We start from the raw sequence: 14,231 nt of genomic DNA, 5'->3' as shown, positions 1-14,231 counted from the left end.
CCCATTCTGTGGTAAAGGGAGCCTTATTATGGATTAACAATTGTCATTTTACCTCCGGGTTACCTTAATCAAGTGCATTTTTGTTAATTTCGGACTGCACTGGATTATTTACAGCAAACTTCATGAGGGAATAAATATACTGTAAAGCAGTGGTCAGAATGACCAACCTTAATACATGTCTACAAGATGATCGTGAGTGAGCACCACATATTATCTTACAGCACGATTTTCCAGCATTGAAGACTTTCTTTGTTAAAGATGAGTAACTCCATACCATTATTCCATAGGATATATTGAATGAAAATATGCAACATGTGTCAATTTACTGATGTGTCATTGATCAAGATTTGCAATGATTCTAAAGGCAGATGTGTCTGAACTAAGTTACATTAGGACCTCCAAAACTCAAAGTGAGACCATTAGCAGAAAATCAACCAATAATAGTTTTGAGAACAATGTTTTGAGTGTCTTTCATTTCTGTATGTATGCTTAGATTGATCACGGTACTAGTGTCACCTGCAAAAAGAACAAATTCTTCTTGTTGTATATTAGACAGAAGATTGTTTACATACATGAGGAACATTCTCCCCAGTCAGTACAATGTCACTAGACTACATTGGTTCAATTTTCCGCTTTGTTTTGGTTAGATATGACTTAATCATTGCTTGGATATACCATCAATCCCACAACCGTTCAATTTATCTAGGAGAATCCTGTCATTCGCATCAAATATCAACTTTTGCTATTTCATTGTCTAATGCTTGTAAAATTTCGTGAGTGAACATGTAAATGGCATTCCCAGTAGAGCAACTCTTCAAAAATACCAACTGTGATTTGCTGCTGATGTTATTGCTAAAGTGAGATGCTATTCTAGAATATATCACCTCATCAAAATTTTTTAGAGGATAATGTCAGCGCAGACATAGATTGGTACTTCTTGATATCTATCAACTTTCTTATCGATGAGTTTGACAGAGGCATATTTCGATCGCTATAATAATATTTTTTTGATGACTGGTACGTCTGAAAAAGATTTTCAGTTAGTACTTTTGGTATAATATCATTGGGATATCTCCAGAATGAGATTTTCACTCTGCAGCGGAGTGTGCGCTGATATGAAACTTCCTGGCAGAGTGAAAATCTCATTCTGTAAACATCCCCCAGGCTGTGGCTAAGCCATGTCTCCGCATTATCCTTTCTTTCAGAAGTGCTAGTTCTGCAAGGTTCGCAGGAGAGCTTCTGCAAAGTTTCGAAGGTAGGAGACGAGGTACTGGCAGATGTAAAGCTGTGAGGACGGGGCGTGAGTCGTGCTTGGGTAGCTCAGTTGCTAGAGCACTTGCCCGCGAAAGGCAAAGGTCCCGAGTTCGAGTCTCGGCCCGGCATCATTGGGATACATTAAAGTATTTGATGAACAGATTGCGTGGGCCATGAACAGTGACTTCAGGTATGGAGGAAAGAGAGAGGTTCAGTGACTCCATGTAAATTGGATCAAAAACGTATATTCAGCATGGAAGCTTTCGTAATAAGAGACAGTTTAAAAATACAATAATTTATTGTCAAGAAGGTACAGAGTACAGGCACCGCATTTGCTAATGCGATAATCTGAATATTTCAGGCAGGTAAGTCCGACTGCTGCAGCAGCGACACTCCTGGCACTCAGCCGTGGTGGGGGTAGTGCCCTCCATAGTGTGGCGGCCTGCCGTGGTAGCCGCCATGGTGCCCGTGGTGTGGTGGTCCTCCGTAGTGCGGTGGCGGTCCGTACCGGCCACCGTGGTGTCCAGCCACTGGTGCTGCTGCAGCCGCTGCCTCCGCCGGTGAAGGGTACACAGCCAACACCACCAGCAGCGCAGCGGCAAAGATCACCTGCAACACGTTTCCATGGTTCAAATGGCTCTAAGCACTGTGGGACTTTACTTCGGAGGTCATCAGTCCCCTACAACTTAGAACTACTTAAACCTAACTAACCTAAGGACATCACACACATCCATGGCCGAGGCAGGATTCGAAACTGCGACCGTAGCGGTCGCGCGGTTCCAGACTGTAGCGCCTAGAACCGTTCGGCCAGCCCGGCCAGCACACGTTTCTATGTTACCACCTGTCGGCGATTACACCGTATCTAAGCATTTACGTGACTGTCCGGTACTTGAATCTCGCTATGTTGTTGTAGTTTCCACATCAGAAATGTGTTACGGACCAGCTGTTGTTTACAGTACACAGACAGTGTTTTAAACATACCTTTTGTTTATACCCAAGTACTATCATGGAGAATTATTAGTGTACGTTTACAAATGCCTGTCTGGCTGCCTCCAAACATAAAGAAATGTGTAAATTCATAAATGAATCACCACCCCAAATTTTGTTACGAAAATTCATTTATTTCCAATATCGGTTGCGTTCATTAAACATCGACAAGTGCCGAGTGCCTGACAACTTGTGGAGAGCTTCATGACATACCAAAGCAGTTTCAATAACCAAAAGCACTTGCCACTTATTCAGTTCAAAGAACACGTCACTCCTGTTGCTTTAGAAAGCGGCGGGCAGTATTCTAAGAAGGCACAACCCAGTTTCTTGAAGACTGTCGCTTAATTTCAGAAACTGTTAAACAGAATTACCTTAAATACGATCATGTGACTTACACGTAAATGTGATACGTAGTTCTGAAACAGCACGAAAGTCACATTTGTTCGACAAACGGAGAAATTAAAAGAGCAATTTGTGGTTGGTGTCTCTGAAAAACAACTGTAGATATTTTTAAGGAATCCTCATTGCCGCTCAACTAGAAAGCTGTCGTGCGTAGCAATTGTGTATGTCTTCAACGGTGAGTCAGATCTTAAATACATACTACTCCATGCTTACCGGGAGGGAAGAGAGACGCTGGTCTTTATGCTCAGTGGAAACAGCATTGATATTTATTTCTTTCGAGATTAGGGAATCGAAGAGGCTAATCCTGGCACCCAGATCAGGTGACTGGTGTTATCAATATAACGTGTGGTTCACAAGTATACGTAAGTATCAAGAATAACGAATTTCACAACTAACTTAACTTACACAATACTCCACTCTCTACCCACACACGCATTCCTGGGGATGTGCATTGCTCTAACCTGGTAGAGTAACTACATATCAACACAGAATTAAAACTGTAGTGCCATTTGCTAAAAATCTGAGATTAACGAATGCAAACATGTACATGAAATATAAAACAAAATTCTGTGGTACACATTCAAACCACAAATGTTCCCTTATACGGTTCAGTAATGAAGTCGAAACATTTGTCATCAGATAACGTCATTTTCACTACAGGGGTAATCGTCATTATAGATGGCAGAAACAAATCGTTACTTGATTGTGTGTTTATATTTGGTGTCAGGAGTCTCTCAGAAAGGTTAACACTGTAAATATTTTCGCAAAAATGTCTCTGCTGAGTGTAGTAGGTAAGAATGACAAGTAAGAGGGCTATTCGGAAATTAAAGTCCGATCAGTCTCGGAAGGGAAACCACAGTGAAAATCAGAAATGTTTTATTTGCAACAGTCACCTACACCTTTCAGCTACTTCTCTACACAGTCGCCGCTCCGTCTCAGACAAATAGCGTAGAATTGTACCAAGTTTCCAATACCCTCGTCATAGAAGGCAGCCATCCGTACTTTATGGCAGGTCTCTACGCTGATCTGCACCTTGTTGTCTATGCCAAAATGTTGACTTCATACTCAGCGGTTCAAGTGAACAGAGATGAAAATCAGAGGGAGCCAAGTCCGAGGTGTATGGTGGTTGGTCAAACACTTCCCATCGAAAACGCTACAAGAGCTTCCTCGTCGCTCCTGCGGTGTGTGTGGCCGAGAATTTGCGTGAGGAAGGAAATGCATAACAGTTATGTTTTGTGGGTTGCATGAAATCAGACGAAATCTCTCACAGGCACCCATACTTGGAGCGAGACACTATTTTCCAGTCATCCTTATGTGCTCTCTGTGCCCTCTGAAAAGAGTAGTGTGGTATAATCGAAGGGCATACTAGGGACACTGCCCAACATATCTATGCGAAGTTTCATCTGATTTTCATTGTGGTTTTCATTTCGCGGCTGACTAGACCTTGCTTTCCAAACAGCCTTCGTATATCCTGGCAGACTGATTTTTAATAGGTGTGCACCCTTTAAGTTGTCCCAAATGGATTTCAGTACTGCACAACAAATATTAACAGAGGCGGCTGCAGAGGAAGTGTCCTTCTCACTGCGCAGAGACAACCCTGTATATCGAAGACGTAATTAAAAAAATAAAAGTTTCATAAGTGCATTTAAAGTTTACAGTGAAAAGTATCAATGGTAACAAAAGGACTAGCATGGAAAACTGAGCACACATTGTCAAAATGAGTCTATTAGTGCCACAAATAAGCCATAACTTGAAGACGAAATTTCTAAGAACGTACGTCTGGAGTACAGAAATGTAAGTAGGTGAATAATGGGCCGTGGGACAACCGAGTACCGAAGTGTCTGAGATGTGAGGATACAAGGGTAGAAGGAGAATTGGAATAAACGAGAGAATAGTAATGGAGAAGCAGTACTCTGGATCGAAAACGGAAAATGGAATGGTACTCATACCTACAATATTTTTAGCTAAAGTTAAATAACCTACATCACGTTTAGCATAACTGTTTGATCTGACAATCCTACACATCTTTTATTTAAACGTAATTTGTAGCAGTGTTCAAAAAGCTTAGTTGTATTCAGAAATACGAGTCACACAACGAAAAATAACAAAATGCTCTATGTAAAAGCCTGAAACTGAAATTTCAGTTCGACAAATAACTGACAGAAAAGTATCGGACGATTATTAACCGCTAAACGATGTACCGCAGCAACCCAAAAAAAGGTTTGAATCGAGGGCAATAGATTATTTCACAGAATAAAAGAAATGTCAGGAGAAATATTCAGCGTCAACGTGGCGTCTGACTAATGGAAAGGAAATAAAATTAAACAGACTGTAATTAGACAATGTGATTTGTCTTTCCTTTGTGCTGTGAAACACCACTGATAGTTATTCATGGTGGTTGTGCCGGACGTTGCTGAAGTAGAGGCTGCAAGTTCGAGGAATTTGTGAATACTGTCACTGCGTATACATACAAACTGAAAGTCAAATAATGAAAGCGTATTGTTGTCAGACTTCCTTGAAAACTTGCCAATAAAACACATGGGAATGTCATGGAAAGAAATTCATTCAAATAATGACCACAACTGTAATGTATTTTTGATTACTGCTCAGGAAGACAGATCTGAAGATATCAGCATAGAGAAGCATAACAATATTTAATGTTATCAACAACTTAAAATTGGAACGATTGCATACTAAATATTATGGGGAAGGTGAACCGAAAACAACGTTTTATTGGTAGAACTCTTAGAAGTTGCAAAAAACCTAATAAAGATGTTGCCTACATTACGCTTTTTCGCCTCTTCTCTAGTATTTTTCCGCAGACACTATTGGCGCAGGGCACTGGAAAAGTTCAAACAAGTGTAGTTCGTTTCGTATCGTCATGAAATATGAGAGAGAGTGTCACAAATATGATAAGCATTGAGGTGGCATTTACTTTTCATGAAATCTTTTCATGAAGTTTCAGTATCCAACTCTGTCCTCTGCAAGCGAAAATGTTTTGTTAAGTGTAATCTACGAAGGGAAGGATTACTATATGGTTAAAGTGAAAAATATCAGATCGGTCACGAAAAGATTCAGTTGCTCATTTTTCTCACTTGCCATTCGAGAGTGCAATGGTAGCGTTTTTCCACATCTACACTCCGCAAGCCACCTTACGGTGTGTGGTGGAGGGTACTGTGCGTACCACTGTCGCTTCGCCCTTTTCCCGTTCTTGTAGCATGAAATGCTTGGAAAGAACCATTGCTTGTAAGCCTCCGAGTGTATCCGAGTTTCTCTAATTTTATCTTTATGGCCCTTACGCGAAATATAGCCAGGAGGAAGGACTGTATTGGTTGACTCTTCTAGCAACTCACGCTCTCGGACCATATCGGGATCAGAACGGTTCTCTTGCGCTGTCCGCCACTAGAGTTGGCTAAAAATCTCCGTGACGCTTTGGAGCTTACTAAACGATCCTCTAATAAAACCTACGCGCATCACTACTTCCTCTGTCAGTCATATCTGGCATGAATCACAAGCTGACGAGCAATATTCAAGCACAGTCTAAAAGCTGTACTATGGACTTTCAGTCAAACACAAGTGTGAAATTCAGGTAGTCATATAGATGTAGACGTAGATTCAGAAGGGATAGTATGCTAGGCCAAGCAACGACAACGAAAACACATGAATATTTCGATCGTAGCAGTGTCCTTTGCTATGAAACCAGAGTGATTATCAATTAGGTAGCATTTAGAAATAGATTTTAGAAGTTCAGATTTAGTACAATGATGTTCTTAGGTTTTCTGTGTTGCCTGTAGATACACGTATGATGAAAACTTACCAGGGACGTCTTCATAGTGCAGCAGTTAGTTGGAAGCAGAGCGATCGCAACTGTGTGGCCCTTGTGGAGGACGCGTGTCTTTTATACTGCGACGAGATTCGTAAGGCGAGGCCAGCAACCGGCTCACGTCCCAAAATTCTTCTGGGCCGTCGCGAATCCTTTGTACGCGGTGAAAGCTGCAAAGCAGTGCCAACGCCACCCGGCTCTCCCAACGTCATGCTCGGGACCGGCCGTTGACCTAGAGAATTCCCGGGGATTCACCGACACCTACGGTCGCGCACCATGACGTGTGCTGGCCCCTGACACTGTTATTGACGGGGCACTCCCAGTGCTGTCGCACGGCTCTCCTGGATGTAGCGTGCATCAGGGGAAGCCTCGAGTAACCCCCTTGTACGACGTGAGAATCTTCAGACCTAGTTAGTGCATACGATAATATAAGAAATACTTTTGATTTCCGAATGTCAAGCTCTGTTTCTGTTATCTCGAACTGACCAGTTTCGGGCAGTGTTGCTCATCTTCAGATCATTTCTCATTGTTACAGAGTAACCACTCTTAACGGGCATCATCAGTTTCTCTGCCATATACTAATACATGTCAGTACATTACAGTGAAATTAATGTTCAATTAAGACCTGTTGCCTCATAGCTACGAGAAATGATCTGAAGATGAGCGACTCAGGCCGAAACTGGTCAGTTCGAGATAATAGGACAGCGATTGACAGACAGAAGGTAGGTGTTTCTTCTTCAAATAAGCATCGTGGATAATTCATCGCCGACAATGATATCCAGTAAGCCCAATTAAAAATCCGTGCCATTATTGTTACCAGGTTTCCTAATTCCTAAGTACAAGGTGTTTTGAAAGGATTTATCGCATTGCACAAGACTGTACTTTCTACACGAGTGCAACTGGAAAATTCCGGTAAAATTTTAACTTGCGCACAGAAAAACTACTACATCTGCTTCTACATGACTATTCTTCAACTCACACGTAATTTCTTGGCGCAGGTTTCATAGAAGCACTGTCGGACTATTTCTAGACCGTTCCACTCTCGTAAAGGACATTGGGAAATTGTACAACTATATCTTTTCGTACGAGATCTGTTTTTTTTAAATTTTGTCATGGCAATAATTTCTCCACGTATAGGTAGAAGTCAATAGAACATATTCGCATTCGGAGTAAAAAATTAGAGAGTGAAATTTCAAGAAAACTTGTCACCGTAGTGAAAACCTCATTTGTTTTGACTATTGCCTCCCTAAGTCTTTTATCAGATCCGTAGAACTTTCTCCTACTTCGCGATAATAAAGAACAGGCTGTTATTCGTTGAACTTTTCCTCTGTCAATCTCATTTGGTAATGATACTATGCCGCACAGCAGTACTTCAGAAAAGGATGGACAAGCGTAGCGTAGCCAGTGTCTTTAATAGATTAGTTGCATCTTGTAAGTGATCTGTTAATAAAAGGAAGTCTTTGGTTCGCCGTCTCCACAACATTTTATATGCCATGGTTCCAGTTCAGCTTGTTCGTTATTGTAATCCCTAGGTATGTAATTCAATCAACAACTTTCAAATTTTTACGATTTATCGTGTAATTGAAATTTAATATAATTTTTTTCGTTACTCACGTGGAGGACCTCACACTTTTTTGTTCGAAGTCGACTGCCACTTTCCACACTATGCAGATATAATATTAATTCGTGAATATGAAAAATGAAGAACTGATTTTTTAATTGTAAAAGGAGGCCAATGATCCCTTTGTAATTCGAAAGGTACTTTATCATAGACGTGCACAAAGAAAAAACAATGTGTGTATGTAGTCGTCAGGATTGGTAAAAAGAAGTACAAGCTGTCACATTTATAACATTGATGTTACATTCTCTATCAAGCATTAAAATGTCCAATACCTGAACATCGAAAATTGAAGAGCTACCACTCTCTCGTTGCTCATCAATGAGGTGTTTTGGTAGAAATGACGACGGAAGTAACGTCATTTCGTGAACCCGCATTCTAGGAACTACTAGCACGTTTACACGGTTCATTTGCAGTAAACCATGCACACGGGGCAGCTACAATGCAGAAACTGCTAGGTCAATGAAGTTGTCAGCAGTGAAAATCAACATATCATTGTAACGAAGTCTGTAAATAACGTTGTATGTTGGTGTCGTCATTTCGCTTACTGTGCGGTAAGAGTAACCGTGTGGTCATTTCCTGCCATTACCAGAAAATTTGAAGTAAGTTCTTAATTTTTAATTTCTTCGTTTTGATAACTACGACTTCCGATTTCCTTTATTTTGAGGAAACTACGTTTGTTTTAGAGTACGCCAAGAAGTAGAAGCTAACCGGTCAGAGTGAAAGACTCTCAGCTAGACAGACACAAATTTTGCGTAGAGAAAGTAACGGCAATATGGACATACATAATGATAATGTATGTACTTTATTTAGGGATCATAATATTAACAGGTGAGCATCGACAACTGAACGACTGATGTTTAAAATTAACTATATAAGGATGTTAATATAACTTATATAATTCGAAAGGAACTTTGCCGCAGATGTGCACAACGGAAAAAATTGCTGTGTATACACAGCCATTAGGAGAGGACGTAGACACACAAATAAGAGAAAAGTTTTTCTTTGACTCTGACACCGCTACAAACTTCTAGTACACGTAACGATAAGGTGCTGTGGCAGAAACGACACACGCAAGTAACAACGTTTCATGAAATTGCTTTCTATTGACATTCATATTTAAATGTTGCAGTCATTTCCTTTGCAGTAATAAGCATATACCGGACAGCTACAACGTCGCAACTGTTACGTTGTTGATGTTGTCAACAGTGGAAAACGAAACGAAGTAACAAAGCCGTCGCGGTCAACAATCATTATTTATTAAGGTCGTTTTTTCACTTACATTGGTCTTAGAGTGAACAGAACTAACTCTGTTCGTTTGCTGCCGTCACCACAGGTTTAGAGTGTCCGTAATTTTGAGTGTCTTCATTTTGCGTATCCAAAAAGTCCCTTATCGTAAGGAAACTATATTTCTTTTAGGCTATGTTTCGAAGAAGAGTATTAACGGGTCGGACTGAAAGACGAAGAGCTAAAGAGAGACAGTTTAAGCGTAGAGGAAATAATAGGAACAATACAGATGTTGGTGACGATAATTCTATTGGCGTTCTGAAAGATACACATTTAAATGTGCACTGAACATTATTCCAAATAATTTTGAGAACTAAAATTGCGGTTTGACATTGTGAAGATTTTGTAACGCAAGTCATTTCACGTCTGAGTGATTTAACGCGACGCAACGGCATTCTCATTGTATTTTCATAAGGAAAAAGTTGATTTTCCGCCATTAACACAAAATTTAGTTTTCACCACAGTGTATCAAAGACCTCCTTCACACAGTAGAGCAATTAAAGACAAATCAAAGAATAATTTCAAGAACTCAAGTAGCTACAATGCAGCATTTGCCGGGGATCACTTGTGACAGCTAAAATTTCACACACTTTAAGATGCATGACATTTGCTACCACAGATGAATTCCACTGACGCAATTGGTCCAATTTCGATCACAGGTGATATTAGTCTTGTGTAAATTGTTTTGTAATTCGTATTGAGATGAGTGAAAAAGTACGTCTTGTTTAAAACGGAGCGCAAATTGCCCACACAATACTCATCCAGTGTTTGATAAACAGACCACTTAGAGAGTTCCAACAAACTTCAAACATAATTTGTAACCTTATCCAAACATGTAGACGCTTGCATCTTCAACCTCAAATATTTAGCACATTAACTCACCTATAAAGCAGTCAAAGGTCTGAAGCTGTTTTATACACGAAAGTTCCATTCTTTAAAGAATTTGGAGTTCATTGGTCTGTAAACATTCGAAGAGAGTTTTTTAGGTCGCCTCCTAAATTATGTTACATGTTGCAGAGGGGCTGTAATAGTTCCTCCGGCAGCCACAGATATCATTTCTGTTTCACCAGAAAGTTTCACTCGAATTATTACTAACTGTGATATTTCTGACAGATAATCACGAATACAGTCACATAACTGAGAAAAAAACTCTATAGGCCTGCAATATGATTAGGCACCGCTTCTAAGGAACGATGTCAAAGACCTTCTGAAAATTCTCAAATATGAAGTCAACTTGAGATCTATTGTCGATAGCACTCGTTACTCCTAGTGAAAAAAGAACCACTCGTGTCTGGCAAGAACGGTATTTTCTGAATCCGGGCTAACTGCACATCAACAGATCGGTTTCCTCGGGGAATTCAGAATGTTCTAACGCAGTATGTATTCCAAAACACTACTGCAAAATGGTTCAAATGTCTCTGAGCACTATGGGACTTAACGGCTAAGGTCATCAGTCCCATAGAACTTACTCGTAGAACTACCTAACCTAATGATAGAGCACAGCAATCAGTCATCCTTTCTTGTCTGTTTTATTTTACAAATCCAGATGTTGGCTAGTGCCTAGCCATTATCAATGCTAAAAAATACAAGAGTTACATGGTCAGGCAATACTATAAAAAGTTTCAGCTGGTGGCATAACCTATATGGCTTATACTTTCGATTACGTACCACTATTTTCCAGTCTCAATGCGTTTCGGTTCCCCGTTGTCCGGGAGTGAGTGACAGTCCTTTGAATACTACTGTATAATGATGGGAGGCTGTATGCAGACCACGTCGATTTTGTTTATAGCGCCCTCTATGTGGACTACATAATACTCAAAGGAAAGCATTTATGGTCTCTAGTAAGAAAACTTGAAATTTGCATGGGAATTACATAATATAAACTATAAGTAACATTATTCACATTGCTGTCTGGCTAATCACCACATTTTCCAGTAAACATAGGAAACATAAAAAAGTATATAAAAAATTGTTGAAAAGATTCTAGGTTAACTCTTTGTGAGTCATTTGTTTTGTTATTCTTTAAGACACATATGTAACGTCAGAGGGATAAAACCTATTCTCTCATCTGACGTTACATATGTGTTTTAAAGAATAACGAAACAAATGACTCACAAGGAGTTAACCTGGAGTTTTTTGAATATATTTTACACGTTTTCTGGCAAATGTGGAAATAAGTCGGACAGGAATGTAACTAATTTTACTTATATTTTATTTTACGTAATTCCCATGCAAATCTGAAGGTTTTTTTACTAGAGACCATAACTGTTTTCCTTCGCTCGTTGCACAGTGTGTCCCAAATATCTTGACAACCCTAGATAACTGTTTGTCCAGAGGCAAATTACAAAATGTTTCAAGCAAATGTTCTTTAGCCGTCAGGGGGACATAAATCTGAATGATTGCCTTCGTTGTAGCTTTGTTTTTTACAAAGATATGAACAGCGGTATGACTTTTTTAAATGACACCCTGTATTTTTTATTCGGTAATTCACTGCCTCTCCTAAAGACCTATTCAAAATGAATAACGGTGTACCATTCACTGAAACACAACATTATTAATTAATTAGCACAATATTAACGTTTACGCTCCCAGCGCTTAGTGCAGGTACTCGGGGTAATGGAACACATCCACGTCCTGACGTTGACAGAGGGCAAATGTAAACATAAGTAGAATGTATACTCGTGATTCGTCAACCATCGTCAGTTGAAGAATTGTGTGAGTAGAATGTACACCGACGAAGAGAAGGTAGAAATGCTACTCATCTATGGGGAATGTAAGTTAGCAGAACAGTAATGGCAATACTCTTTTCTTATGTGCGGGTTCATTTAGTACAGTAGTTTAGTCCTTTTAAATACTGTTTTGTAGAGTAGGCATAGAGTAAAGGCTGTCCTTCCTACAAACTGTATCGACAAAACGTTTCTTTTATTGTTGTTGTTGAAGGTAGGCGAAATGCTATGCAGGCAGCGGAACTGTACAAAGAGCGATATCCTGACAAGAATCCACCTTCCCAACGGATGTTTTCTCGTCTTGTTGAGACGCTTCAGGAAACCGATAGTTTCAAGCCACGACAACGTAATCGTCGTAGCACTCGCACAGACAAAGCTGCCGAAGTTACTGTTCTCGCTTCCGTTGCTATGAGTCAACATGTGAGCACACGACAGCTTGAACACGACACTGGCATTCCTAAAGCCAGTGTACATCTTATTCTTACACGTCACCGTTTCCATCCTTACCATGTACACCTACAACGAGAAAGGCATAGGAATGATTTCCAGGATCGTGTACAGTTCTGTCAGTGGGCACAGCAGCAAATCCTCGCTAACCCGAACTACTTCTCCTGTGTTGTATTTACTGATGAATGTTCCTTCTCAAACAAAGGACAGGTAAATACAAGGAACATGCATTACTGGTTCAGCGACAACCTACGATGGCTTAGATGGAACATCAGCGTCAATGGAGAGTTAACGTCTGGTGTGAGATGCTTGGTATAACAATTATTGGCTCTTATTTCATCAATGGTAGTCTAAACGGTACAGCGTATGCGAACTTCCTCAGACGGATTCTTCCTCCTATTCTGGATGAAGTGCCGCTAAGAACCAGAACGCTTATGTGGTATCAACACGATGGATGTCCAGCACATAATGCCTTACGTGCACATCGTGTTGTGAACCGAAGGTATCATGCCAGAAGGATTCGTCGAGGAGGAACAGTTACTTGGCCCCCTGATTTAAATCCTCTGGACTTTTTTCTTTGGCGATGCAGTAAAGACGTTGTCTATAGTGATATTCCAACAATTCCAGAGGACATGCAGGAACGTATCGTGCATGCCTGTAATTCTCTTCAGCAGACAACACTGGAAGCAGTAAATAATTCTTTCATTCAACGAGTGCACCGGTGTATCGGTGTCCAGGGTCACCACTTTGGGCACGTTTGAATGTTCTACTCCTGGGCAGTGGTACAGGAGAGTCAAAGTCAATTTTGTGTTATGTTTTTACTTGGTTTTCATTTGTTTTCTGACAACTCCAGCAAGTGGACGAGTTTGTGATCCCAGGCTCAAAGTCAATGTTGTGTTATGTAATTAATAACATTGTGTTTGAGTGAATGGTACACTGTGATACATTTTTGAATAGGTCTTTAGGAGAGGAAATGAATTACCGAACGAAAAATACAGGGAGTCATTTAAAAAACTCATACCGCTGTTCATATATTTGTAAAAAACAAAGCTACAACGAAGGCAATCATGCTGATTGATGTCCCCCTAACGGCTAAAGAACATTTGCTTGAAACATTTTGTAATTTGCATCTGGACAAACAATTATATAGGGTGGTCAAGATAAATGGGACACCCAGTAAGTTACGCAGTTCATATAGAGGGCGTCATACAGCCAATCGATGTGGTCTCCACACAGCCTACCTTCATTATACAGTAGTATTCAAAGAACTGTGACTGACGCTCGAGCAACAGGGAACTAAGATGCACTGAGACTTGAAAATAGTGGCATGTAATCTAATGTATAAGCCATATGGGTTATGCCACGGGTTGTAACTTTTTGTAGTATCGCCTGACCATGTAATTCTTGTATTTTTTAGCATTTATAATGGCTAGGCACTAGCAAAAATCTGGATTTTCCAAACAGAACCAGCAAAAGAGGACGCCTGCTGCTGTGCACTATCATTTATAAAACATACTCTTCTGCTTGTTTTCCATAGAGGGGTGACAGCAGTGGAGATAGCCAGAAACATTTGCACCGTGTATGGGGATAATACAACTAGACAGAACACGGCAAGAAAATAATTTTCTCGTTTTAAGGAGGATCGTTTTAGTATTAGTGACATTCCAAGTTCAGTAAGACCTTCAGG

General features: G+C 40.2%; 1 long non-coding RNA gene across 1 annotated transcript; it reads right to left on the bottom strand.

Annotated features, from left to right (window-relative positions):
• Positions 1-1,483: 1,483 nt before the first annotated feature.
• On the bottom strand, positions 1,484-6,552 carry LOC124796406. The gene is made up of 2 exons (XR_007016760.1): positions 6,461-6,552; positions 1,484-1,863 (listed from the first exon to the last, which is right to left on the bottom strand). It is a non-coding gene; the product is annotated as an uncharacterized LOC124796406 (long non-coding RNA).
• Between the last annotated feature and the right edge of the window lie 7,679 nt (positions 6,553-14,231).

This window comes from Schistocerca piceifrons, chromosome 4, assembly GCF_021461385.2.
Source record: "Schistocerca piceifrons isolate TAMUIC-IGC-003096 chromosome 4, iqSchPice1.1, whole genome shotgun sequence".
In the NCBI taxonomy this organism is placed as follows: domain Eukaryota; kingdom Metazoa; phylum Arthropoda; class Insecta; order Orthoptera; family Acrididae; genus Schistocerca; species Schistocerca piceifrons.
The sequence above is the reverse complement of the archived record's forward strand: the minus strand, read 5'-3'. Positions and strand labels throughout refer to the sequence as shown.